General features: G+C 45.0%; 1 protein-coding gene and 2 long non-coding RNA genes across 7 annotated transcripts in view; 2 read left to right on the forward strand and 1 right to left on the reverse strand.

The window, feature by feature from the left end:
- Nucleotides 1–4557, reverse strand: part of GRAMD1A (GRAM domain containing 1A) — a 23996-nt gene extending 19439 nt beyond the window's left edge. For 2 of the 3 annotated variants that reach the window (XM_067019022.1, XM_067019021.1), the window contains exon 1: nucleotides 4249–4294. The gene's annotated coding sequence lies outside the window, so the exon portion shown is untranslated. Of the gene's footprint in view, nucleotides 1–3141; nucleotides 3453–4248 lie in introns of all 3 variants that reach the window. The other variant, XM_059044350.2, reaches the window with a different exon arrangement.
- LOC136793035 (uncharacterized) overlaps nucleotides 1–11160 on the forward strand; it is an 11997-nt gene extending 837 nt beyond the window's left edge. The window contains exons 2-4 of one of the 2 annotated variants that reach the window (XR_010837762.1): nucleotides 2784–2886; nucleotides 5311–5533; nucleotides 10953–11160. This is a non-coding gene — a long non-coding RNA (uncharacterized lncRNA). Of the gene's footprint in view, nucleotides 1–2783; nucleotides 2887–5310; nucleotides 5534–9926; nucleotides 10300–10952 lie in introns of those variants that run through there. The other variant, XR_010837763.1, reaches the window with a different exon arrangement.
- A 1240-nt stretch (nucleotides 11161–12400) lies between these two features.
- LOC136793036 (uncharacterized) lies at nucleotides 12401–14252 on the forward strand. 2 transcript variants are annotated; one of them, XR_010837765.1, is made up of 3 exons: nucleotides 12401–12529; nucleotides 13069–13168; nucleotides 13923–14252. It is a non-coding gene; the product is annotated as an uncharacterized lncRNA (long non-coding RNA). The 2 variants fall into 2 exon arrangements; XR_010837764.1 differs by having other exon boundaries at nucleotides 13926–14252.
- The last annotated feature ends 11709 nt before the right edge of the window (nucleotides 14253–25961 follow it).

Below are 25961 nucleotides of genomic sequence, written 5' to 3' on the forward strand. Positions count from 1 at the left end.
GGGCCCAGCGCCTTGGTCTCTGGGGACCCCTCTTGGTCCCAGCCCGCGTCAGCCAGCCCGAGTTAGAATCCAGCCTCCCTGGCGCTTATCTGACTTAAAGCAAGTCACCTAGTCTTGGGGATCCCACTAACTCTGTGGTCAGGACTTTCCCACAGGACAGTGGGGGGGTGGGGGGACAGCCCTTTTACAGAAGGGGAAGCCCGGCCTCAAAGATGGGAAGTGACTCGCCGAGGTCACTGTTGTTGGACGCAACCCTCACGTGACGCCATAACCTGCGCCTGTCTCTGCAGTGGCTGCCTGAGTTATCAGCTGCCTGAGTCTGTCGGTGTCCTGGACCCCTTGTCCGAGAACACAGACATGGGAGTCCTACCTCGCAGCTCCTGGCCACGGGCACCCCAGCACAGAGACTTGCTCCCCGCTCCTCTCTAGGACAGGCTGTTCCTAGCTGTTGGAAAAAAATTCCATTCCCATGGCTCTCCCACTCTACACCCCCTCCCTCCAAAAACAACCCACTGTCTTCTCCATTTTGGTGGATAGCAGGCCCCAAACTTCAGCTTTTCTTGACCCGCTCTTTCCCTCGCACATCCAGTCTCTCAGCGGACCCCGTGGGCTCCACCCACAAAGTCTATCCAGAATCTAAACTCTGCTCCTCCACTGCCCCCACGCTGGCCCATCCTCCATGCTCTCCCTCCTGGACCATCACACAGCCTCCTCCCTGGTCTCCCTGCTCCCATCCCACCCCTACAGTCTGCTCCCCACACACAGCCAGAGGGAGCCTGTGAACTGGTGTCAGGTCAGGGCCCTCGGGGCTTGGAGCCCTCCGGGAGCCCCACCTCTCAGTCCCACTGAAAGCAAAGTCCTCCCCTTGTTGCCTAGGACTCCACTCTTTCTTCTCCTCTGGCTCCCCCTTGCCCACAGCCTCTAGCTACCCAGCCTCCCTGCTGTTCCTCTAACTCCCCAGACACATTCCTGTCCCCAGGCCTTTGCACTTGCTTTGCCTCTGCAGGGAAGCTCTTCCCCCCCTTCTTCCCCTGACTGCCTCTCAAGGTCAGATCTCAGGGTCAGATCTCAGCCAGGCCTTCCCTCCCCCACCTCCCTTTATCTCACTGTTCTCTTTCTTTGTATTTCTCTTTCTTTCGAAATACTTTAAAATTTTTAATTAGGGAATATTTATCTCAAACAGGAAAAATACAAGAGTCATCTTGGTCCCTACCAAGTATATATGACATGAATAGATATGGACATTTTGCCATTTTTGCTTCAGAGCCTTTTTCTTTTTTTTTAAGAAATAAATGATTACAGTTACAGTTACCAACTCCCCACCCCTCTTTTTTCTGTTCCTGCCCCCCAAGGTACCCACTGCCCTGAAGTTGGTATGTGTTCTTTCTGTTCATTTTTCTATCCTTTTGCTGCATCAAGATGCATCCACTAACAATATATCCTATTATTCAATGTCTTCTAAAAAGATACACAATTAGGCTCCTTCTGTATCATTTTGCAACCATCATTGTTTCCGAGACTTCTCCACGTTGATACACAGAGCCCTACTTCATAAACTTTAACTCTTATCGAATGTTCATTGTTGGAAGAAACCACAATGGACATTTCTATTCAAGGCCAATGTAGTTCTTTCCTCTTTCCTCCTATAGCCTTGAACCTCCCTGTTCCTGTCTCCTTGTGCCAGAGGTAGTGTTTCTTTGCAGAAGTTTTGTTTAAACTTTTTTTTTCCCCCAAGAGTTGCAGCAGGAAATACCTTTTACATTGGTTTCCAAGTACACACTTAAAAATACGGTCAGCCCTCTGTATCTGTAAATTCCACATCTGTGGATTCAACCAATCAAGGGTCGAAAAAATAATTTTTTTTTAATTCCGGGAGGGGTACACTTGAAACTAACACAACATTGTGAATTAACTACACTTCAATTTTTTTTTTTTTTTTTTTTTTTTGCAGTACGTGGGCCTCTCACTGTTGTGGCTTCTCCCATCGCGGAGCACAGGCTCCAGATGCGCAGGCTCAGCGGCCATAGCCCACGGGCCCAGCTACTCCGCAGCATGTGGGATCCTCCCAGACCGGGGCACGAACCCTTGTCCCCTGCATCGGCAGGCGGACTCCCAAACACTGCGCCACCAGGGAAGCCCTCAATTTTTTTAAATTGGTACATAATATATTAGTTTCAGGTGTACAAAATAATAATTTAATATTTGTATAAAAAATTGGGGGGCTGGGGAGGGATAAATTAGGAGTTGGGATTAATACTATATGTAAAATAAACAGCAAGGACCTACTGTATACCACAGGGAACAATATTCAATATCTTGTAATAACCTGTAATGGAAAAGAATCTGAAAAAGAATAGATATATATGTGTATGTATAACTGAAACACTTTGCTGTACACCTGAAACTAACACAACATTGTAAATCAACTATACTTCAATAAAAAAAAAAAATTCCAGGAAGCAAAACTTGAATTTGCTGGCTGGCAACTATTTACATAGTATTTACAACCATTTACATAGCATTTACACTGCATTAGGTTTTATAAATAATCAAGAGGTAATTTAAAGTATACAGGAGAATGTGAGTAGGTAATATGCAAATACTACACCATTTTATGTAAGAGATTTGAGCATCTGCAAAGTTTGGTATCTGCAGGGGTCTTGGAATACCCCCATGGATACCGGGGACAGCTGTATATGTAATGTCACAAAATTTGTAGCAAGCCACACTTGTTCACTGCCTCATACAGTGTGTTATTTTCTTCTTCTTTTTTTTTTTTTTAGAATCGATTCTCTCCTGATCCTATTTGGGAAAAAGTGTTGATTGCTGTGTAGCGATTGCAGCAGCCCTTAAATGGGTCATGACCCACAGTTTGAAAAACACCAGGTGGGTCAAAAGAGAATGTTCACCTCTGGTTTTAGTAAGCAGTGCTCAGCTGAGCTCATTCGGTTATCCCAACACATATTCCCAGCTGCAATTTTTATCCGCATCTATTTCACAGCTTCCAGTCAGGCCCCTGTGGGGCTAAGGCCACATTCTAACTGACCTTCAGCTCCCCACCTGGAGTGCCAGCCAGAGGGAACCCACCCTGTGGGTCCTGAGAGAGAGAACCCCTTTCCCATCCCACCACCCAGGTCTGACCTGTCCTGGGGCAAACTCTCCAGGTCTGGGGTCCTCCGCAGCTGCAGGCGCTGGGGAGGTGGGGTGCAGGGGGGTGACTCCCCATCGCTGGCTGGCGTTATCTGAATGGAGGGCACCTCTGGGAGCTTCCAGGGCTTAGGGGCCAGGCCCTGGGCCCTGCCACCCTGTGGCTGCTGGCTCTGCCACTCGGCTGGGGGGACAGGTGAGTCCTGGGCCCCCGCTGTCCTGGGTCAGCAGGGGTGCGCAAGGGAGCAGGGGCAGGAACTCAGCCGTGGGGAGAGCTCTGCCTGCCCGGTTGGGGATCTTGGTCTCTGGGAGAGAAAGAAGAGGTGAAGAGGTGAAGGGGAGAGTCCCCATGCAAACCCTACCCCCCCCCCCCCCGCTGCTCTGAGAGGAGGGGTGAGCTTGAGCTTCAGAGTACAGTCAGAGAGGGGGTCAGAGAGGTCTGGGTGGGATTTCCACCTCTGCCAACATCCTCCTTTTCGACCCTGAACCTCAGGTTCATCTCTGGAAACTGGAGATCCTGATAGCGACATCCTAGGGTGACCGGGCAGTGTCAGGGAGCTCTGACAAGTGTAGGGCCCAGCCCAGGGCCCGGACCACAGCAAGCGGTCAGTGAACTCTAGACTGGGGTTTATTCTTTCTGAGAATTCACTAAGGCCAAGCCCTGGGTGAATATATACCCACCACCCCAGCACCCTTCCCCACACAGAGGGCCAGGAAGGAGCCAGCCCTGAGTGGGCCCTAGAGGCCCTTGGGCCTGAGTAACGGCTGATCAAGCGGAAAAGAGAGGCAAAATCCAGGATTTCCCTTCCCTGTTTGCCCAGCAATTGCCCCTCCCAAGACACACAAAGGGAGGGAACCAGGCCAGTTCCTGCGGTTGTGATTATGATCCTGGAGGCCACATGGGTCTGGGGAGATGAGATTAGTGTCTGTCTGTCCTCACAGCAGTACGTGGCAAGGGCTTCTTGGCACCCAGCTGCTGGGGATAGAGGGAAGGAGGAACCGTGGGACCCAGAGAGGGTTTCCCCTGGCTTGGGAAGACCCTGACCTTCACAGGCCAGGCCTGGACCCCAGAGTCCTTCCCAGACACCCCAACACCCCTACCTTATGGCTTCCTCCTCCTTTCGTCCTCACAGGTTTTGCTCTGACTTCCACGGTGAGGGCAGGTGACCAGGCCCTTTTCTGCCCCCCAGGAGTCCTGGCTGGGCCAGAGAGTCACGACCCTGTCAGGCGGAATAGCGTGTCCAGCTGGAGTCATGTTCCCCTCTGGCCAGCTGTTCCTGGGAGAAGGGCGGGGTGCCCGTGGGGGCATTCATATCTCAGAAGAGGCCCTTCCCTCTTGACTGCCCGCGGAGCAAGGGGCTGTCCTCACCCTAGGCCTCTACTGCTCCATGTCTCCTGTTGGCGGCAGCCAGCACGATGTCCCTCCTGTCCCCACTTCTCCCCCAGGACTGCTCCTCCAACCCCAGATATCACCCCCAGGTGGCCACATCTGAGGCTCTTCCAGTCCTCATCTTCCAGCCCTGCTCCTAGAGGCGGGAACCTGGGAGACCCCTCTTCTTTCTGGTGGGTTCTCTTGGCCTCAAGGGCATCCCACTGACAGCTCCACCTCACTTTTGTGCACAGCTCCTTCTTTTCCACCTGATCTGTAAAAGCTGGCATTCCCCATGGCTTAGCTCTTTTCCAATTTTATTATGTAATAATTGACACATGCTAAAGGACGTCTGCATCCTACTTGTGAGTTACCAAGTTGAACAGTAAAATGAACCCCATAATCCCCCACACCCGATTTGAGAGCCAGCACATCACTGTGAGTCCCCCTGTGACCGCCTTATCCTACCCCTGCCTCCCTTCCAAAAGCCTCCGTCACCCCTCATTTGTCAGTTATCATTCCTTCATGTCTTTTAATTGCTTTTTTGAAATCAGAATGGTATGCACTCCTAACCATTATAATTTTTAGCTTTACTTGCTTTTGAGCTTTATAAAATGGAGTCATTCCATCCATGTGTCATCTTCTGTGACTGGCTTTTCTCACTCAACATTATTTCTAAGATTCATCCCTAAGGGAGCAGGTAGTTACACTTCATCTATTTTTGCTGCTGCACAATATTCCTTTGTGAAATTAACACCACAATTTATTTATCCATTTTTCTGTCTGTCCCATAGACACTGGGTTGTTTCCGGCTCTCTGCCCTAATGAGCTGCGGAGCTGCCCTGAATGTTCCTGGACGTGCTTCTCGGGTAACTCCTGGATTAGCCAGCGTCCCCCTGATTGGCCGGCCGTCTGTGCCTCACCTGTGCTGCTCTGGCTCTAAGTGCCCGGGCTGATTCTGTGGATCTGCCTAACTCTGAGTCTATAAGATATCTCCTCAATTACTTGATCTTTAAAGTAAGTCTTGATATCTGGTGAAGCAAGTCTTTCTGTGATGTTCCTGTTCTACCAGCGTCAGCTTGTCAAGTGCCAGGGGGGAAAAAATCAACAATGGGAGTTTCATTGTTATGCTCTAACCAACAATTGATATCTTTACAATACTGAGTTTTCCAAAATGTCCACATGGGGTCACACTCCACGTATTTAGGTATGTGTTAATGTCCTCTCTGAGTGTTTAGGTTTGTTTTTTTTTAAGTCGTGGCAAAATGCACATAACATAAAAGTTACTGTCTCAACCTTTTTAAGTGTACAGTTCAGGAGCATTAAGTTCATTCATTGTTCCTCAGCCGCCACCACCATGTGCTAAGTTACTTTTGAAAAATAATGTTTCTTACCAAGTTCTTTCATATCTTTTCTTAGATTTGTTTTCCCTTTGGTATTTTATGTTTTCAAAAAGCTTTTAGTGACAGATAATACACACACAAAAAAAGGCATACAATGTAAATAGCTTAATATATAATCATAAAAGGAACTCCCATAGACCCACCGCCCAAGTCAAGAAAAAACATGTTGCTGCCCAACCCGCCCCCTACCCTCTGCCAGATGCCACCCAGTGACGCTTCCCAGCCAAACCCTCCTCCCCTCCAAAGACAAGTACACTCTGACTTCTATGTTAATCCCTTCCTTTGCGTTTCTTTAGTGTTTTACTACCTGAGCATATGTTTCCCAACACCCCAGTTTAATTTTGCCTGCTTCTGAACTTCGTAGAAATAGAATAACACACTTTGAAGTCTTTTGTATTTGGCTTTTTCCCTTTAACATTCTGTTTGTGACTCATCCCCTTTATTGTGTGTGGCTGAAACTTCTTTTTTTTTTTTTTTTGCGGTACGCGGGCCTCTCACTGTTGTGGCCTCTCCCGTTGTGCAGCACAGGCTCCGGACGCGCAGGCCCAGCGGCCATGGCTCACGGGCCCAGCCGCTCCGCGGCATGTGGGATCTTCCCGGACCGGGGCACGAACCCGTGTCCCCTGCATCGGCAGGCAGACTTGCAACCACTGCGCCACCAGGGAAGCCCACCTTCTTCATTTTTAATGTCGTATAGTAGTTCTTTTACATGTGTCTTTGTGTTCCTTCTGTCACACATCAAGTATCTATCTATCCATCCATCCACCCATCCATCCCCCCATCTATCCATCCATCCATGGGTGTTTCAGAGCTTCATTTGTCTACCCCTGTGCAAAAACCACACCATCCTATTATTACACACCTAATTACCATATGTTTCAACACAGATATAAACAGGTATATATTTTACAGGTATAAAATGTACACCTATAAAATATATACATATATACACCTGTATATAAAACAGGTATATTTATGTATATATTTTATACATATATACACATATGTATAATATATATGTGTGTAGTTTCATAACTCGTCTTGATATCTGGGATGGAAAGTCTTCCCACTTTGCTCTTATTTAGGAGTCTCTTGGCTTTTCATGTTAGAGGCTTTCCTCAAATGTTCATGATCCTTGGTCCATATTTAGAAGTGGGGCCCAGCCTGTGGTTTAACAACTGAGGGGTCAGAGGAAGACAGAAATAAGAAAATATTTTGCAGAAAAACCTCAAGGGTTCTATTTAGGACAGCTTGTTGGTGATGCCTGTGCATACTCCAGATGGAGAGGTCCAGTGGGCAGCTGGCAAACAGAGGTCAGGGCTGGCCCCGGGAGTCGCCAGCACGTGGATGTGATCACCCCCCCCCCAAGATGCCTGGACGCAAGATGTCCCTCCCCTCCCCTGACATATCTTTTCCCAGAACCCACCCTTCTCTTCCTGTACAAGATTACTGTCTTCAGGAAACATCGAGCTTGACTCAGATTCTCTCTTAGGGGCTGAGCGATGTGGGAGACCTGGGCTTAACAGCCAGTGTCGTCTTTACCTTTTCTGATCTCGGCTTTTGCAGACAGATCTCTGAGGGAAGTTCATGGCTGGCCTCAGGACTGTGGAGAGAAGGAAACTCTTTAGCACTTAATGCCCTTGGAAACACAGGAAGGGCTGGTGTGCGGAAATGAAATCTCAAACAGAGCAGGGCTACCTGAGAACACCTCACGTGAGGCTCCCATGTTCCCCCATCGGAAAAGCTCTGTGGGTTGAAAACCACCTGCCTCTTACTCCATTATTTCTGCCTTTGCCTCATTCAGGAGAGTAGCAGGGTCATGAAACTCCCACTGGAGTCTCCTCCCAGCTGGGGTAGGGTGGTGAGTTGAGGGGGTCCTGATTGTGTGCCATTTCTTTCTTTTTTTTTTTTTTTTTTTTTTTTTTTTTTTTTTTTTTTTTTTTGTGGTATGCGGGCCTCACTGTTGTGGCCTCTCCCGTTGTGGAGCACAGGCTCCGGACGCTCAGGCTCAGCGGCCATGGCTCACGGGCCCAGCCGCTCCGCGGCATGTGGGATCTTCCCGGACCGGGGCACGAACCCGTGTCCCCTGCATCGGCAGGCGGATTCTCAACCACTGCACCACCAGGGAAGCCCTGTGTGCCATTTCTGAAGCATTTTTCCACATGAAGAGTTGATGCACGAAGAGAGTCAGCGCTACTTCCATCCTCCACTCCTGTGTGGGTGCTCAAGAGAGCGTGGGCTTGTGTATTTCTGACAAATAATAAGCAATAATGAGATATTTGCGCTCCCCAGATACTTCAAGATTTCCCGACTGTTAATCTGTTTCCAGTGAACTGTGGAACCTTCTGGTTTCTCCTCTGAGTGTATTCACGTGGTCTGATAAGCTTTGACTTCTTACCTAATCTCACCCACACTCTCTGTAGATGCAAAGTTTCTTCCCCCAAGTGTGTCTGCTTTTAGCAAATCCCTTCCCACACCCTCCACCCTGGAAAGTCCCAAATTGCCTGGTGTCCTCCCCTTCAATCCTTTGTTTGCATATTGAGAGTTCTGCCTTTGGGCTAGACTGAGCTCCATTTCTACAAAACAGGTGCTAACTGGCTGTCTGTGGGGCAAGCTGCACGTTGCCCAGCCACCCTCTGCCTTGACCTCACACCGTATCATTGGGGCATCTGTTTCTCTTGAACTTCTGCTTTTCTCTTCACCATCTCCAGTCGAATTGTCAGGGCTGCTGCTCTCAGAGCAAAGGCACCCAGTCCAAAACCATTTCCTGCCCTTAAACTTGGGACTATCTGGGGAGGAGGCGTAGTGTACCTTGAGTTCCCAAGGAATCAGCACCTTGACGAGGACGAGGTAGAAGAGATGAAGATGGATTTCTTACATTTTGTCAACTAGACCATTAAGGACTGGGCCTCCCAAGGGTTTCTTTCATCTCCCCAGATTCCTTCCTAGCACCTATTTTTCTGTTCTGTCTTCTAATTTTATAAACTTTATTCTCACTCTAAAAACGAGAAGGAGGGACCTGAGACATAGTCTAAGAAAGGATGGCCTGTTCTAAAACCTAACCGCATTTTTTCTCCATTTGGGTTCATTTCTACAAGGATTTCTCAGGACCAAATACAAGATTTTCTTTAGAAAATAACTGTTTTGGACATAGAAAGCAAACTAATGGTTACCAAAGGGGAAAGAAGGGGTATATCAGGAATTTGGGATTAACATATACACACTACTATATATAAAATAGATAAACAACAAGGACCTACTGGGACTTCCCTGGTGGTCCAGTGGTTACAAATCCGCCTTCCAATGCAGGGGACATGGGTTCAATCCCTGTTTGGGGACTTCCCTGGTAGCGCAGTGGTTAAGAATCCGCCTGCCAATGCAGGGGACACAGGTTGGAGCCCTGGTCCGAGAAGATCCCATACACCATGGAGCAACTAAGCCCGTGCACCACAACTACTGAGCCTGTGCCCTAGAGCCTGCAAGCCACAACTACTGAAGCCCGCACACCGAGAGCCTGTGCTCCGCAGCAAGAGAAGCCACCACAATGAGAAGCCCACGCCCCGCAATGAAGAGTAGCCCCCGCTCACCATAGCTAGAGAAAGCCTGCGCGCAGCAGCTAAGCTGCCAGTCCTGAGTGTCCACCAGCAGTAGCCTCTCTCCCACCATCACCTGGCCCTCATGAGCCCCTACGTACGGGACCAGGAGTGAACAGAAGGCCTACAGCACCAACACTGATTCTTGGTGCCAAGGGCAGAGTGGGGCTGAGCAGAACTCATGTCTTGGCCACAGCTCCACCCTGGACGGGCACTGCAGCCCTTGGATGGCCAGGTGTCCAGAAAGAAAGTGGAAGATGGTGGAAGGAGAGCAAGGGGAGAAAGTCAACGGTAGCTTATCAGGGATGGGTGGGCCTGGGCTGTGGGGCCTCAGAGCATCCTGATAGGGCAGAAGCACGGGATGAAGCCAGAGCACAACCTTTCACATCCTTCCTACACTTCAAATGTTTGCAGGAGGAGGGTTGTTTGGGGACCCAGGAAGGAGAAGTGTTTCTACCCCAGAGGAGAAAGGACACTTGACAGAAGGAAAGGGAGCAGGTAGGCCTTTATTGAAAGGGTCAGTATCTGGAGGCTCATTGAATTCTTCAAAAAATTTACAGCATTTCATTTGAGCGGGAAATACGTCCAGACTTTAACATCTTTTTCCTGTACCATAGAGAGCACTGATAAGAGAGTTGGCCATTATTTGAGAAGATAAAACCAGCTCCCTCCCATGGTGCCGGCAGTATTTCTACGTACATCATCCTTCACAGCTCTTGGTTCAGAGGTTAGAACCACACGCCACCACCCCACCTCAGACTCATGGCTGGATTAATCTTCTGCATCTTCTTCCTTTTCTCAGATTAAACTTTCACAAATCTTCTCACTTCATTTGTGATTCATTCATTCCACAAATAGTTTGTTAAAGTGCTAGAGGCACAATGAGAAATAAGTTCTTTGCACTGAAGAATCATACAATGAAATCATTATAATTATTGCTAGCACATCCTGAGAATTTACTCCACAACTGGTGAATCTTCTATCGAAAAAGAGAAGTCATATAACATCGTGGAGATTAGGTAGGAGATAAACCAAAAATTCCAGAATGACAAAACAAACCCTCCACTTGGAGGAGGAGAATGAAGAAGGAAAAACAAAGTTTCCAGAAATGCTCCCAAACAGTGAGGAAAGAGAGGTCAGAAGTTGGATATTGCCACATCCTGGAAATAGCACTTAGAAAATCAGAAAATTGAGGAAAGCAATTTCTTGTTCTAATTCTTCCTGACTCATCCTGCAAATTTCATCATGTCTGGTTACTTCTCTGTCACTCAGTGCTCCACTACTGAAGGGTTAACCTACTGTAACTTAACACAGATGGGTATTGTGAAAATGAAAGAATGTACATAAAAGTGCATTGGACTGTAAAGCACTATATAAATAGGGAAGAACAAAGATTGTGAAAAGTCTGTCCTAACACTGCTCAGTTCCTCTATCCTCCAGGTACCTTCCTCCTTGAAGTTCAGCTCACGGGTTTCACCACCAGCCGAGGAGTCTGCCCAGCTTACTTGTAGTAATTGTGGAGGGTGCTTCATTGAGCAAACACTCTGCAGGAACGAATCAACACATTTCTTGCTATCCAGGAGTCCCCGGTGGAGATCAGGAGGCACCATCACGGATCAGGGAGCACCTATCGGGGAGTATCATTGCCAAGCATGTTGGGGGGTGGGGTAGAATTTCTGTCTGAGGAGCTGGTGTTTGACCTAGGTCTTTTTTTTTTTTTTTTGCGGTACGCGGGCCTCTCACTGTTGTGGCCTCTCCCGCCGCGGAGCACAGGCTCCGGACGTGCAGGCTTCAGCGGCCATGGCTCACGGGCCCAGCCGCTCCACGGCATGTGGGATCTTTCCGGACCGGGGCACGAACCCGTCTCCTCTGCATTGGCAGGTGGACTCTCAACCACTGCGCCACCAGGGAAGCCCCAGACCTAGGTCTTTGAAGCACTTTGAAAACAAGATAACACTGCCTCAGCGTTTCACATTTTCACGTTGCCCTGGCTTCACTAGAACGTAGAGGCCCCTGAGGTCTGGGGCTTTATGTCCAGGGGTGGGGCTTTATGTCCTTCTCGGTGTCTATACCCAGGTGGACGAACTATAGCTTATGCACAGGGTTCTTACAGTGTGGAATGAGCTACACTCGCAGCGATTCTCAACCTTGGCTGCACATTAAAATCCTCGGGGGAGCATTTAATAGTCCGGACCTCAGGACCGTTATAATCAGAATTCCTGGGGAGTGGTCCCCTTGCATCAAGCGATTTTTAAAGCTCCTGGGTGATTCTAACACGCAGCCAAGGTTGAGAAGCACTGTGCTGGAGTGCCCCTCAAACGTCAGTGTGAACACGAATTGCCTGGGGGTCTGACAGAATGAAGATTTTGATTCAGCGGGTCTGAGTTTGGGGCCTGAGAGTCTGCTTTTCTAAGTTCCCAGGTGATGCAGATGCTACTGGTAACTGTATCAAGGTGGCAGAAAGGAGCTGGAACTCGGGCGTCTCTCCCCTGCCACAGGGATTGCGGTTCTAGCGCCCTCTGGTGGCCAGAACCTCCCTAGCAGCACCCGGCAGAGAAGAACTGATGGTGGAAACCTGCCTAATAGATACAATTTCTGGAGTTTTTCAGATTCTTCCCCAGAGCCCGACCACTGACATCTTCATTTCAGCCTTTTAGTAACTTGAATACAAACCTGCCTAGACTACTCACCCTGGACTCCTGACTTACAAAACTGTGAAGTAATAAATGGGTATTGTTTAAGCTGCTGAATTTGTGGTAATATGTTAGCAGCAATACAAAACTAGTACAGAGAGTTTTTTATAGGCTTTACAATAACAGGCTAAATGCAAATCCCAAGCCCACAGTGTTGGCCCAGCAGTTCTGCACAATGTTTCTTTTCTAGTGCAGGCAGACGGGTCCGTTCCTAACCTCCAATTTAATGGCAGAAGAGACAGAAAGGATTGTACTTCTCACCTATCAAGATCATACCTGCTGTCTTATTTCTTCCGGACTGCACACTTCTTTTCACCTTATGAGGTGTGTTGTCACTGACACTCATGAAAGCTCAAGGACGGGATAGGGGACTAGTTTGCTCTCTGTGGCAGATTGCATTTTTCCAAAGATGAATCCCATCCCATGTGCCCTACTTATGGTAAGATCTTGAGGTTCCTCCATCAAGATATGGGATCTAAGTTCCCTCCCCTTGAATCTAGCAGGCCTGAGACTATGGTGGGAGTGACACTAGGTGGATTTCGAGGCTAAGTCGTAAAAGGAGATATACCTGCCTGGCTTGTTCTCTCAGGATGCTCATCCTTGGAACCCAGGCATCATGCTGTGAGGAAGCCCAAGCAGCCACCTAGAAGGGCCCCCTGTAGGCGTCCTGGCCACCCCCCCAGCTGAGAGCCAGCATCTATTGCAGACATGTAAGATAGCCTTCAGAAGATTCCAGCTCCCCGTCTTCAAGTCGCTCCAGACACGAGCTGCTCCCACTGAGCCCTGTCCAAATCGCAGATCTGGGAGCAAAATAAATGTTGTTTTAAACCACTAAACTTTAGCTTATTGTTATTCGGCAATAGGTGACTGGAACACCTTCAGACTCTCTCCTGAGGACAATACATTGAATTTGACTGGGGGTCAGGTTGGGGATGAGGAGCCCCTGGTTTTGATCAATTACAGGTGAGTTACCTATTTTCCATTAGTTACTATTTATAAATTTATTTATTTGGCTGCATTACCTCTTAGCTGCTGTGTGCGGGCTTTCTCAAGTTGTGGTGAGCGGGGGCTATTCTTCATTGCGGTGGCTTCTCTCATTGCGGAGCATGGGCTCTAGGCGCGTGGGCTTCAGTAGTTGTGGCTCGTGGGCTCAGTAGCTGTGGCTCGCGGGCTTGAGAGTGCAGGCTCAGTAGTTGTGGCGCGTGGGCTTAGTTGCTCTGCGGCATGTGGGATCTTCCCGGAACGGGGCTCGAACCTGTGTCCACAGCGTTGGCAGGTGGATTTTTAACCACTGTGCTACCAGGCAAGTCCCCCTAGTTACTATATTTAAAAGGCAGTCTCATTAGAAATTAAGTTCAGTGCTTATAAACTATTAGGAAATCAGCCCTTAAATTTTTTTTAGAAATGTTGGCGTTTTTATGACTTTTCTTCTTTGCCATTTAATTCATTTAAAAGGCTGTCTCCTTGAGTACTTCTCAAGAACAGTCTAGACCCAGAGGGAAGTACAGTTTTAGGTATTTTTCTGCAGGTACTTCCTCACCTGTGGGAAGCAGACTTCTACGAGGGCCTCCAATGACCCTCACCTCCTGTTATTTGTGACCTTGTGTAATCTCCTTCTTTGAGTTTGGGCCAGATTTCATGACTTGCTTACCAATAGAGTATGGCAAAGGTGATGGAATGCTTGGATTACAAAAGATTGTGACTTCTGTCTTGCTAGCAGACTTTCCCAGTGGCTTGCACTTGACTTCCACACATTGATGACGCAAGCTGCGGGGGGAAGGGAGGCCGGGGAGACGAAGAGGAGGACCCAAAGGCAGCCTCTGGCCAATAGCCAGTAAGGAACTGAGGCTGTCAGTCCAACAGCCTGTGAGGGAAGACATGAACTTGGAAGTGTCTCCTTCCCAGTTGAGCCATGAGATGAGACACCAGTCCTGGCTGACACCTTGATTGCCGCATGGAGAGAGACCCTGAGCAGGGGACCCAGCTAAGCTGTGCCTGGATGCCTGATCCACAGAAACTGGGACATAATAAATGTGTGTTGCTCTAAGCTGCTAAGTTTAAGGATAACTTGTTATGCAGCAACAGATAATGAATAGCTGCTCGTGTGTCATTTCTTTATCAGGATCCCCAGTCACGCACAGGCTGAACGTGTGCCCATGCTCCCCCTCCCACCCCCCTCCACACACCAGGGTTCTCACCCCGGGGTGCCAGCCTGTGTCCACGTGAAGGCAGTATTTTAGTTCCACACTGGCCCCTGGCTTCTTTCCTGCTGTCTGTACCTGTGTTTGCTGAGCCTAACTTGGAACTCTTGACTCCACGCATTATCCCTACAAATCTCCTCCCCGGAGCCTGGGTCAGATTCTGTCTGAATCAGGTAAAAAGCCTCAGATACACGCTCCACCCCTGAATACTGCAAATTTGCATCTTCTCCCTCTGGGCCAGGCTGAGCTCAGGCTCTGCAAAACCTGTGGTTTCCTCAGGATATACTGGCTCTTCCTGTAGCAGGAAGAACCATTTCCTCCAAGTCATGAACTTTCTCTCATTTGAGTTCCTGCCTCTTGTTCTCTGGCCGTTCTGAACTGGGATCCCCAGGCCAGAAGCCGTTTTTTGCTTCCCAATGTTGGAACCTGAGGAGAGGTCTTACCCAGTACAATTATTATTTTTATTATTTTTATTTTTAAATTTTTCGCTGCGTTGGGTCTTCGTTGCTGCGCGTAGGCTTTCTCTAGTTGCAGCGAGCCTGGGCTACTCTTCGTTGCGGTGCACAGGCTTCTCACTGTGGTAGCTTCTCTTGTTGCAGAGCATGGGCTTTAGGTGTGCGGGCTTTAGTAGTTGTGGCACACGGGCTCTAGAGTGCAGGCTTAGTAGTTGTGGCGCGCAGGCTTAGTTGCTCCGTGGCATGTGGGATCTTCCCGGACCAGGGCTCGAACCGGTGTCCCCTGCATTCGCAGGTGGACTCTTAACCACTGCACGATCAGGGAAGCCCTTACCCAGTACAACTGATTGAGGAATTCGGGTTTTTTTTAATTTAATTTTTATTTTATATTGGGGTATAGTTGATTTACAATGTTGTGTTAGTTTCAGGTGTACAGCAAAGTCATTCAGTTATACATATACATATATATAACCATTCTTTTTCAGATTCTTTTCCCATATAGGTTATTACAGAATATTGAGTAGAGTTCTCTGTGCTATACAGTAGGTCCTTGCTGATTATCTATCTTATATATAGTAGTGTGTATATGTTAATCACAACCTCCTAATTTACCCCTCCCCCAGATTGAGGATTTTTTTTTTTTTTTTTTTTTTTTGGCCATGCGGCATGCAAGATCTTAGTTCCCTGACCAGGGATAGAACCCGTGCCCTATAGCACTTACATGTGAAATCTAAAATACAACACAGATAAACTTATTTATGAAACAGAAACAGACTCTCAGACACAGAGAACAGACTTGTGGCTGCCAAGGGGGACAGGAGTGTGGGGCAGCGGAGGGTTGGAAGTTTGGGATTAGCAGATGCAAACTATTATATATAGACTGGATAAACAACAGGGTCCTACTGTATAGCACAGGGAACTATATTCAATATCCTGTGATAAACCATAATGGAAAAGAATATGAAAAAGAATAAATATATATGTATATGTATATATATCTGAACCATTTTCCAGTACAGTAGAAATTAACACAACAGTGTAAATCAATGATACTTCAATAAAATAAATTTTAAAAAAAGAAAAAAAAGAAAGTCTCCCAGTTCAAAGCTCCTAAGTTTAAAAGGCTAATTGGAAACACCTGGATGTTTTATTCACCCAGATAAACTTTGGAGTCACCCAGATGGCCGTTTGGTCTCTCCTCAATTCCTTGCCTGCAATTTAGCCTACTGCTTTCACAAAGTGCGAAAAAAAAACTAGATCAGCTGCTCAATTGGCATCAGTGAGCAATTTTTACTCCTTCCCTGGAACAAATGGTATCCTTTTGCTTCATCTGCCAAAAACAGATGGTAAAGGTGGGCAAGGAAGAGAGCCCCCTTGGGCAGGACTCTTTCTCCATTGGCAGTTAGATTTTATTAACTCCCTATATCTTATGGTTATAAATATATCCTTATCATTATTCACATGTCTCTCATTGGATCAAAGCTTTCCCATGTAAGAGGACCACCATTACTACTGTTGATGAATTTCCGTTAGAATGATTTTTCTCCACCTGGGAATTCCTCTTGCCCTGTCTGTTGAGTGTGCAAGTGGCCAATTAAATCTAAAATTGCATATTTTAAGGAAAAAAATTTTTTAACTGGAAAAAAGACATATAAAACTGCAAAACTCTCAGAGGAACCTGGCTTTCATGGTCCAAGGTTTTACCTGGCTTCGCTAACTCTCTAGCTTCACCAACAAGGCCACATCAACTCTTCCTCTATGAGATAATTACTGGAAGACCCATGAGAATTCCACACATGTCATGGGCTATAGATTACAATTTGGTCAGTTCAGACATTCTCTACTATTAAAATGAACTCATTAACTTATCAATTTACCCATACTTATCACCAGATTAATGTTGTTTTTCTTCCTGTCCTCCTATCGAAACTACTCCACATATAGAAATTGGAGATTTGGTTTTCTGGAAATGGCATTATCAAAGATTAACCTTGAACCTCATTGAAAGGGTTCATATCTGCAAGTCCTAACTACCCCACCCACAAACAACAGTACTGTAGATCAGATCCTCCACCCCTACACATTTCTTGGAATATCCTCTGTCCATAGCACTCTTGTAAACTCCAAGAGAGCCCTGATTTATTTTTTATTAATAATAGACTTTATGTTTTTTAGAATTATTTTATTTTATTTTTAACGTTTATTTATTTATTTGGTTGTGCCGGGTCTTAGTTGCAGCAGGCAGGCTCCTTAGTTATGGCGCACTGGCTCCTTAGTTGTGGCATGTAAACTCTTAGTTGCAGCATGATGTGGGATCTAGTTCCCTGACCAGGGATCGAACCCAGGCCCCTTGCATTGGGAGCACAGAGTCTAAACCACCGTGCCACCAGGGACGTCCCTAGAATAATTTTAGATTTACAGAAAAAAAAAATGAGCAGATAGTACAGAAGTTTCCTCTATACTTCTTCTCTACACACATAACATCTTACATTATATGGTATGTTTGTTACAATGAATGAGCCAATATTGATACATTATTATTAACTGAAGCCCATAGTTTACTCAGATTTCCTGAGTTTTTAATCTAATGCACTTCTTATGTATCAGACTCCCATCCAGGATGCCATATTACATTTAGTTGTCATGTCTCCCTAAGCTCTTCTTAGCCATGACAGTATCTCACTTTCCTTGTTTTTGATGACCTTGACAGTTTGAGTAGTACTGGTCAGATATATTGTAGGATATGCCTCTATGAGAATTTATCTCATAATTAGACTGGGTTAATGGGATTTGGGGAAAAAGAATTGAGGTAAAGTGTCATTTTCCCCACATCATATGAAACGTGCTATGGTATAACAAGAAATATATTTGGTCTTTGTCTCTGGTTCCTGAAAAAATCTCCCAAAGCCCTTGGTATTTCCTGAGTGATAGAAATGTCTTTGTTATTCATAGAGACCCCTTTGAGCACACCTGAGTTTATGTTAATGAAGTGACTTAGGGTAAGGTCCCTAGATAGGCTTAGGATGGGACCATCACCAAAAAAGACCAAGTGATTTAAGGTTGGAACTTTCAGCTCCATCAGCCTCTGGGAAGGGAAAGTGGTAGTGGTTGGGGGGTACAGATTAAACTCTATAAAAACTCTTGAACAACAAGATATAATGAAATTCTAGGTTGAATTTGGTGACCTCATCCATAGGGACAGAATAGCATGGGGACAGAAGCTCCTGCACTTGGGACCCTTCCAAACCTCACCCTATGTATCTCTGCAACTGGCTCTTCATCCGTATCCTAATAGCCTTTGTAATAAACTGGTACACATAAGTAAATGTCTCCTTGAGCTCTGTGAGCCAGTCTAACAGAGGATCAAATCCAAGTAGGGGGTTGTAGTAACTTCTGATTTATAGTCAGTTGGTCAGAAGCACAGGGGACAATTTGGACACGCAAATTGGTGCCTGAAGTGGGGGCAGTCTTGTGGGTCTGAACACTTAACCTGTGGGATCTGATGCTATCTCCAGGTAGATAGTGTCAGAATTGAGTTAAATTTGTAGGGCATCAAATCAGAGTCTGCTGAGAACTGGCAAATTGCTTGGTGGTGTTGGAAAACACACATCAGAATTGGAGGTACACACTATCAACTATCCTGGCTTTGCCCAACCTCAGCAACTTATAAGACTGATAATGAAATAAATCATGATAATCCTAAGAAAAAAATCATGAGTTGAATACACATTCTTTTCAAGCTCACAGACAACCAAGAAAGACCACATCCTGGGCCATAAAACAGAGCTTAAAAATTTAAAAGAATAGAAATCATACAATGTATGCCCTCAGACCACAATAGAATTAAACTAGAAGCCAACAACAGAAACATAGTTGGAAAATTCTCAAATAATTAGAGATTAAACAATGCAGTTTTAAATAACATGTAGATAGCAAGGATATCTCAAGAGAAACTAAAATATATTTTGAACTAAATGAAAACAAAAATACAGCTTATCAAAATTTGTGGGATGCATTCAAAGCAGTGCTTAAAAGCAGTTGTTAAAAATTTATAGCATTGAATTTATACATTAGACAAAAAGAAATATTTAAAAGTCATATAATTTCCACCTTAGGGGGAAAAAAGAACAAATCAAATCCAAAGTAAGCAGAAGAAAAAAAAATTAGAGCAGAAATCAGTAAAACTGAAAACAGAAAATTAGTAGACAAAATCAACAAAACTAAAAGCTGACTCTGAAAAGATTAATAGAATTGATAAAATTCTAGCCAGGCAAACTGTATTCGTCTGCTCATGTTGTCATACCAAAAGAACAGAGTAGGTGACCTAAACAACAGAAATGTATTTTCTCACAGCTCTGGAGGCTAGAAGTCTAAGATCAAGGTGCTATCAGAGTTGATTTCTGGTGAGACCTCTCTTCCCGGCTTGTAAATGGCTTCCTTCTTGCTGTTTTCTCACATGGTATTTCTTCCCTGTGCATGTGGAAAGAAAGTTATCTCTGGTGTCTCTTTCTCTTCTAATAAGAACACTGATCCTATCAGGTTAGGGCTCCACCCTTATGACCTCATTTAACCTTAATTACCTTCCTAAAGGCCCTATCTCTCAATATAGCCGCTTTGGGGTCTAGAGCTTCAACATATGAATTTTGTGTGCAAGGGGATACAATTCAGCCCATCAAAATTAACAGACTAAAAAAGAGAAAGACACAAATTACTAATATCAGAAATAAAGGAGAGACTATTCACTACTGATCCCATGGTCATTAAAAGAATAATAAAGGAATATGATGAACAACTCTATCACAAATTTGATAACCTAGATGAAATGGGCCAATTTCTTGAAAGACATAATCTTCCAAAACTCACACATGTAAATTAGATAACTCAATTAGATCTATATCTATTAAAGAAATTGAATCAATAATTAATAACTTTTCAAGACAGAAAAAACAATAATAACCAGGTCCAGATGGGTTCACTGGTGAATTCTACCAAATATTTAAGGAAGAAATTATACCAATTATCTAAAATTTATTCCATTAGACAGAGGTAGAGGGAATATCTCCTAACCCATTCTAAGAGGCTAGCATTACCTTAATGTCAAAACCAGACAAAGACATTACAAGACCAGTTATAGACCAATACTTACTATGAACACAGATATAAAATTTCTCAACAAAACATTATTAAATGGAATGTAACAATATATAAAAAGAATTATACACCATGGTCAAGTGGGTCATACACTGCTGGTTCACCACTGGAAAATTAATGAAGGTAATCAATCTCATCAACAGGTTAAAGAAGAAAAATCACATGATCATATCAATAGATGCAAAAAAATGCATTTGATAAAAATCTAACATCCATTCATGATGAAAAAATCTCAGCAATCTAGGAATAGAGGGGAACTTCCTCAATTTGATAAATAACATTTTAAAAACCTATAGCTGGGGCTTCCCTGGTGGCGCAGCGGTTGGGAGTCCGCCTGCCGATGCAGGGGACACGGGTTCATGCCCCGGTCCGGGAAGATCCCACATGCCGCGGAGCGGCTGGGCCCGTGAGCCATGGCCGCTGAGCCTGCGCGTCTGGGAGCCTGTGCTCCGCAGCGGGAGAGGCCACAACAGTGAGAGGCCCGCGTATCGCAAAAAAAAAAAAAAAAAAAAAAAAACCTATAGCTAACATCTTACTAATAGTGAGAAACTAGATTCTTTCCCACTAAGACAGGAACAAGACAAGGATGTCCCCTCACATCATTCCTATTTAACATCATACTGGATGTCCTAGATAATGCAGTAAGATATGAAAAGGAAGGTATACAGATTAAGAAGGAAGAATAACACTTTGTTCACAGATTACATGTTTGTTTATGTAGAAATCCTAAACAACTGACCCCAAAACCCTCTCAAAACAAACAAACAAAAAACCTCCTGGATCTAATAAGCAATATAGCAAGGCACATGGTTAATACACAAAATATACAACAATCAGTTGCTTTCCTATATACTAGAAATGAACAATTGGAATTTGAAATTAAAATACAATACCATTTACATTAGCACCAAGAAAATGAAATAGATTAAAATATAAATCTAACAAAATATGTACAAAATTTATATGAAGAAAACTATGAAACTCTGATGAAGGAAATCAAAGAAGAAATAAACAAATGCAGAGATATTCCATGTTCATGGATGGGAAGACTCAATTTTGTCAAGATTTCAGTTCTTCCCAAATTGATATATAGATTTGAAACCACACAACTCAGACTGGGACTTGAATTCACTGTCTTTTAATTGAGATCGCACTTGGTGTCAGGACTTAATGAAGCTCAGGTTCTTTTATGTCTCATCACAGAAAGAATTCAGTGAGAGACAAAGTGATAGGTAAGAAGTGGATTTATTTAGAGAGATACATATTCCAGAGACAGAATATGGTCCATCTCTAAAGGCGAGAATGGCTTTGGGAGGAACATACTCCACAGACAGAGTGTGGGCCATCTTAGATGAGAGGCCCTGAAATATGGGGGTGGTTAGTTTCTATGGGCTGAGTAATTTCATAGGCTAATGAGTGGGAGGATTATTCCAACTCTCTGGGAGAAGGGGCAGGGATTTCCAGGAATTGGGCCACCACCCACTTTTTTTTTTTTTTTTTTTTTTCTTTTTTTTTTTTGTGGTATGCGGGCCTCTCACTGTTGTGGCCTCTCCCGTTGCGGAGCACAGGCTCCGGACGCGCAGGCTCAGCGGCCATGGCTCACGGGCCCAGCCGCTCCGCGGCATGTGGGATCTTCCCGGACCGGGGCACGAACCCGTATCCCCTGCATCGGCAGGCGGATTCTCAACCACTGCGCCACCAGGGAAGCCCGACCACCCACTTTTTGATCTTTTATGGTCAGCCTCAAAATTGTCAAGGTGCTGGTGGGTGTGACATTTATCATGTTAATGTATTATAATGAGTGTATAATTAGGCTCAATGTCCACTAGAAGTTGAATCTTCATCCATCTTGGACCTGGTGGGTTCTAACCAGTTTATGTTGTACCCTCAAGGGCTATGTCATACTTTAGAGTTTGTACCATGCCCCTTTACCTCCTGTTTCAGATTCAAGGCAATTCCAATTTAAAAAAAAAAAATGCCAGGAAGTTATTTTGTAAATATCAACAAACTGATTCTAACATTTATATGGAGAGGCAAAAGACCCAGAATAACCAACCTAATATTGAAGGAAAAAAATAAATTGTAAGACTAACACTATTTGATTTCAAGACTTACTATAAAGCTACAGTAGTAATCAAGGCAGTGTGGCAAAAGAGTAGACAAATAGGTCATGGAACAGAATAGAGAGCTCAGAAATGGACTCATACAAATTTAGTCAACTTGTCTTTGACAAATAAGCAAAGATAATTTAATAGAGCAAGGATAATCTTTTCAACAAATGGGTGCTGGAACAACTGGGCATCCACATACAAAAAAAAAGAAGTAAGGTCTTTACACCATCCACAAAAGTTATTCAGAATGGATCCAGGGGCTTCCCTGGTGGCGCAGTGGTTGAGAATCCGCCTGCCGATGCAGGAGACACGGGTTCGTGCCCTGGTCCGGGAAGATCCCACATGCCGCGGAGCAACTAAGCCCGTGAGCCATGGCCGCTAGGCCTGCGCGTCCGGAGCCTGTGCTCCGCAATGGGAGAGGCCACAACAGCGAGAGGCCCGTATACCGGAAAAAAAAAAAAAAAAAAAAAAAAAAAAAGAATGGATCCAGATATAAATTTAAAATGCAAAACTAAAAAATTCCTAGAAGATAGCATAGGAAATTTAAATGACCTTATGTTTGGCTATGACTTTTTATATACAATACCAAAGGCACAATCAGTGAAAGAAAAAAATTGATAAGTTGAAGTTTATTAAAATTACAGAGTTATGTTACCAAGTCCAAGCTTGCTAAGCTCGCCGCATGACAGGCCAATAAATCCGAGACGAGGTGTTGAGGCAAGGAGTATGACTTTATTCGGAAAGCCAGCAGACTGAGAAGATGGCAGACTAAAGTTTCAAAATATTATCAGAGTTTGGATGCCAGTTTCTTTTAGAGCACAGAGAGGGGGAGGAGATGAGGAAGTAAAGTAAAAAGGCCGTAAGTTTTGCAAATATCACCTGGAATGGCCAGGCTCGGGAGGGGATGGACAAGGTCCGGATGTTTCCCTGAACAAAGGCACTTTGGTTTAACATTCAGGCAGAGGGGCAGGGCTCCCCCAGGCAGACCATTATGTACAGACAGTATCCTTTTAATGAACAAAAGCAGTGGAAGGCAAAGGTTAAAGTAAAAGAAACAGATCCAACATGTAGTCAGACTTGGCTCTTCCCTGTTAGTTATAAATACCTTTACCTTCCTCCTGGACAATATAAGGGACTAGGAATATTAATCACTTTGTCTCATTTCAATTTCTATGACTTTTCTGGTATGCATGTGTAGGGGAGCAGGATTTGCCACCCTAAATTATGTCTCTTTGGCACTTTTTTTTTTTTTAGCCGGGCCGTGCCATCATGCTAGTTCGATTCTAGTTTGTTCAGGATTCTAGTTCCCCTGCCAGGGATCAAACCTGTGGAAGCACGGAGTCTTAGCCACTGGACTTCCAGGGAAGTCCCAGCATATTGTTTTAAGCTGGTTATTTTCTGAGAAACAGATAGGAGAAGGGCTCTGAAGACAAAGTAGGAGTTGCCTTCGTGTAACAAACATTTCCATTTGTAAGGGAAATCTCCATTCTGTCTCCCTGGAAGAGAAGGATGAGCAAATCTCTAGAAACTCTTATTGGGTGGAGATTTAAATGTGCATCACAATCACCCTTGTTTACTTTGCTATTCCTGGTAACCTCCCATAACTGACTCTTCCTACTCTCCACATCCTCTTTGGTCTTTTTTTTTTTTTAATGGGATTAAAAAAAAAATTTAATTTATTTACTTTTGGCTGCATTGGGTCTTCTTTACTGTGCACAGGCTTCCTCTAGCTGCAGAAAGCGGGGACTACTCTTTGTTGTGGTGGGCGGGCTTCTCATTGCAGTGGCTTCTCTTGTTGCGGGGCTCAGGCTTTAGGCATGTGGGCTTCAGTAGTTGTGTCACACGGGCTCAGTAGTTGTGGCTCATGGGCTCTAGAGTGCAGGCTCAGTACTTGTGGCACACGGGCTTAGTTGCTCCACAGCATGTGGGATCTTTCCAGACCAGGAACCTGTGTCCCCTGCATTGGCAGGCAGATTCTTAACCACTGCGCCACCAGGGAAGCCCTCCTCTTTTGTCTTTAGCTGAAGATGTTATTTAAGGTGAGGGTTTCAGCCATTTTGGTGAGTTACTCAATTTTTCTGGGTCTCTCCCACGTATACATGATATTAAGCCTTGTTTGATTTTCTCCTGTTAACCTGTCTCATGTCAATTTAATTCTTAGATGAGTCAGAAGAACCTAAAAGAGTAAAGATAAATTTCTTCCTCCCTGACACATGGTAATCCCATCATTCTATCTCCACAAGGAAATATTATTCATGTTTCATACAGATAATGAATAGTTGTATTAATCAGATACACTCCTCTCTCAGATCCTCATTCCTAGAAATACAGAGCTTTCACCTGGAATCACTTTTCATTGTTCTTAAATATAATCTTTAGAATTGCATCTTCTGCAGATTAATTTTCCTTTTTTTTTTTCAGCTTGAAATAATCTTATTTCATAAAAATGGAAAATTCTTGAAAGATACTTTTACTCTGTATAGAAATCTAGGTTGGTAGTTGTTGTGGTCTGAACACGGGTTGGAAAAGAATTTCCAGACATAAGGCAGAACGTAAAGAAGACAGAATTTATTAGAGGGAAGGGTGGCTGCCAGAACAGCAGGCCGACTTCCTAATAGTCTGGGAGAGTCGAGCCCAAACATGTGCTATTGATCAGTTTTTATAGCCAGAAAACAAAGGAATGGTCTGAGGTGAAAATTTCATTTACTGATTGGTCGAAGCACATATACCTTCCTTCTATAGGGTGGGAGTGGGACAGGGCAGATGCCTTTCCTTATTTGAGACAGGTCCTGCTGACCAGGTGGGCATCGCCCAGGTGGGCATAGCCCAGGTGGGCTCAGGAATTTTGTAACCATCGCAACATGGTGGGGAGGGCGAGTAAGAGTCTGGTAGGGGGTGTAATGCTGACACTTTTTCAAGCAGGGTCGTCGTTTGTTCTTGGAGCACCAGAGTAGTAATTCTTTCACTGGTTAGACTAGGTCCTTTCACTGTGTCCCGGAACCACAGCTATGTATTGGGAATAAGATATGACAGATAACTTATTGTTTATAATCTCCTGGTCTTAGGTTAGGTTGGGAGCATAAATACTAAGACTGAGATTGAACCAGTGACTAGATGGGGTTTGCGTTGTCATATAAAAGAGAGGCTGAGGGCTTCCCTGGTGGCGCAGTGGTTGAGAGTCCGCCTGCCGATGCAGGGGGACACGGGTTTGTGCCCCAGCCCAGGAAGATCCCACATGCCGCGGAGTGGCTAGGCCCGTGAGCCATTGCTGCTGAGCCTGTGCGTCCGGAACTTGTGCTCCACAACGGGAGAGGCCACAACAGTGAGAGGCCTGCGTACCGCAAAAAAAAAAAAAAAAAAAAAAAAAGAAGAGAGGCTGAGAGTATTGACTGGGTAGGAGTAGTAAATGGGTTAACAAATTGTTCTTGAAACTGGTTATATTCTCACCAATCCTTTTTTCTCTTTCTGTTCACCAAGCTTCCCTTACATTTAATTTGGACCATGTAAATGAGCTTGGGGTGTCGACTGAAAAAAAATGCACCATTTAAAATTGAAGAATTATGTTATATTGGGGGCATTACTGAGGACTATAGCCCGGGAAGGTGGCCTCTTAGAGAGCTCTGAGGAACTGTTCAGAAGAGGTAACTGAGGAGCCAGAATATACACAAATTTTTACTGGAAAAAAAAAAAATAGTAGTCAAACATCAAAAGATTACTGCTTATCACAAAAAAAGACATCTTTTTTTTTTTTTTTTTTTTTTTTTTTTGTGTGTGTGTTACGCGGGCCTCTCACTGTTGTGGCCTCTCCCATTGCAGAGCGCAGGCTCCGGACGCGCAG

This window comes from Kogia breviceps, chromosome 18, assembly GCF_026419965.1.
Source record: "Kogia breviceps isolate mKogBre1 chromosome 18, mKogBre1 haplotype 1, whole genome shotgun sequence".
NCBI classification, from domain to species: domain Eukaryota; kingdom Metazoa; phylum Chordata; class Mammalia; order Artiodactyla; family Physeteridae; genus Kogia; species Kogia breviceps.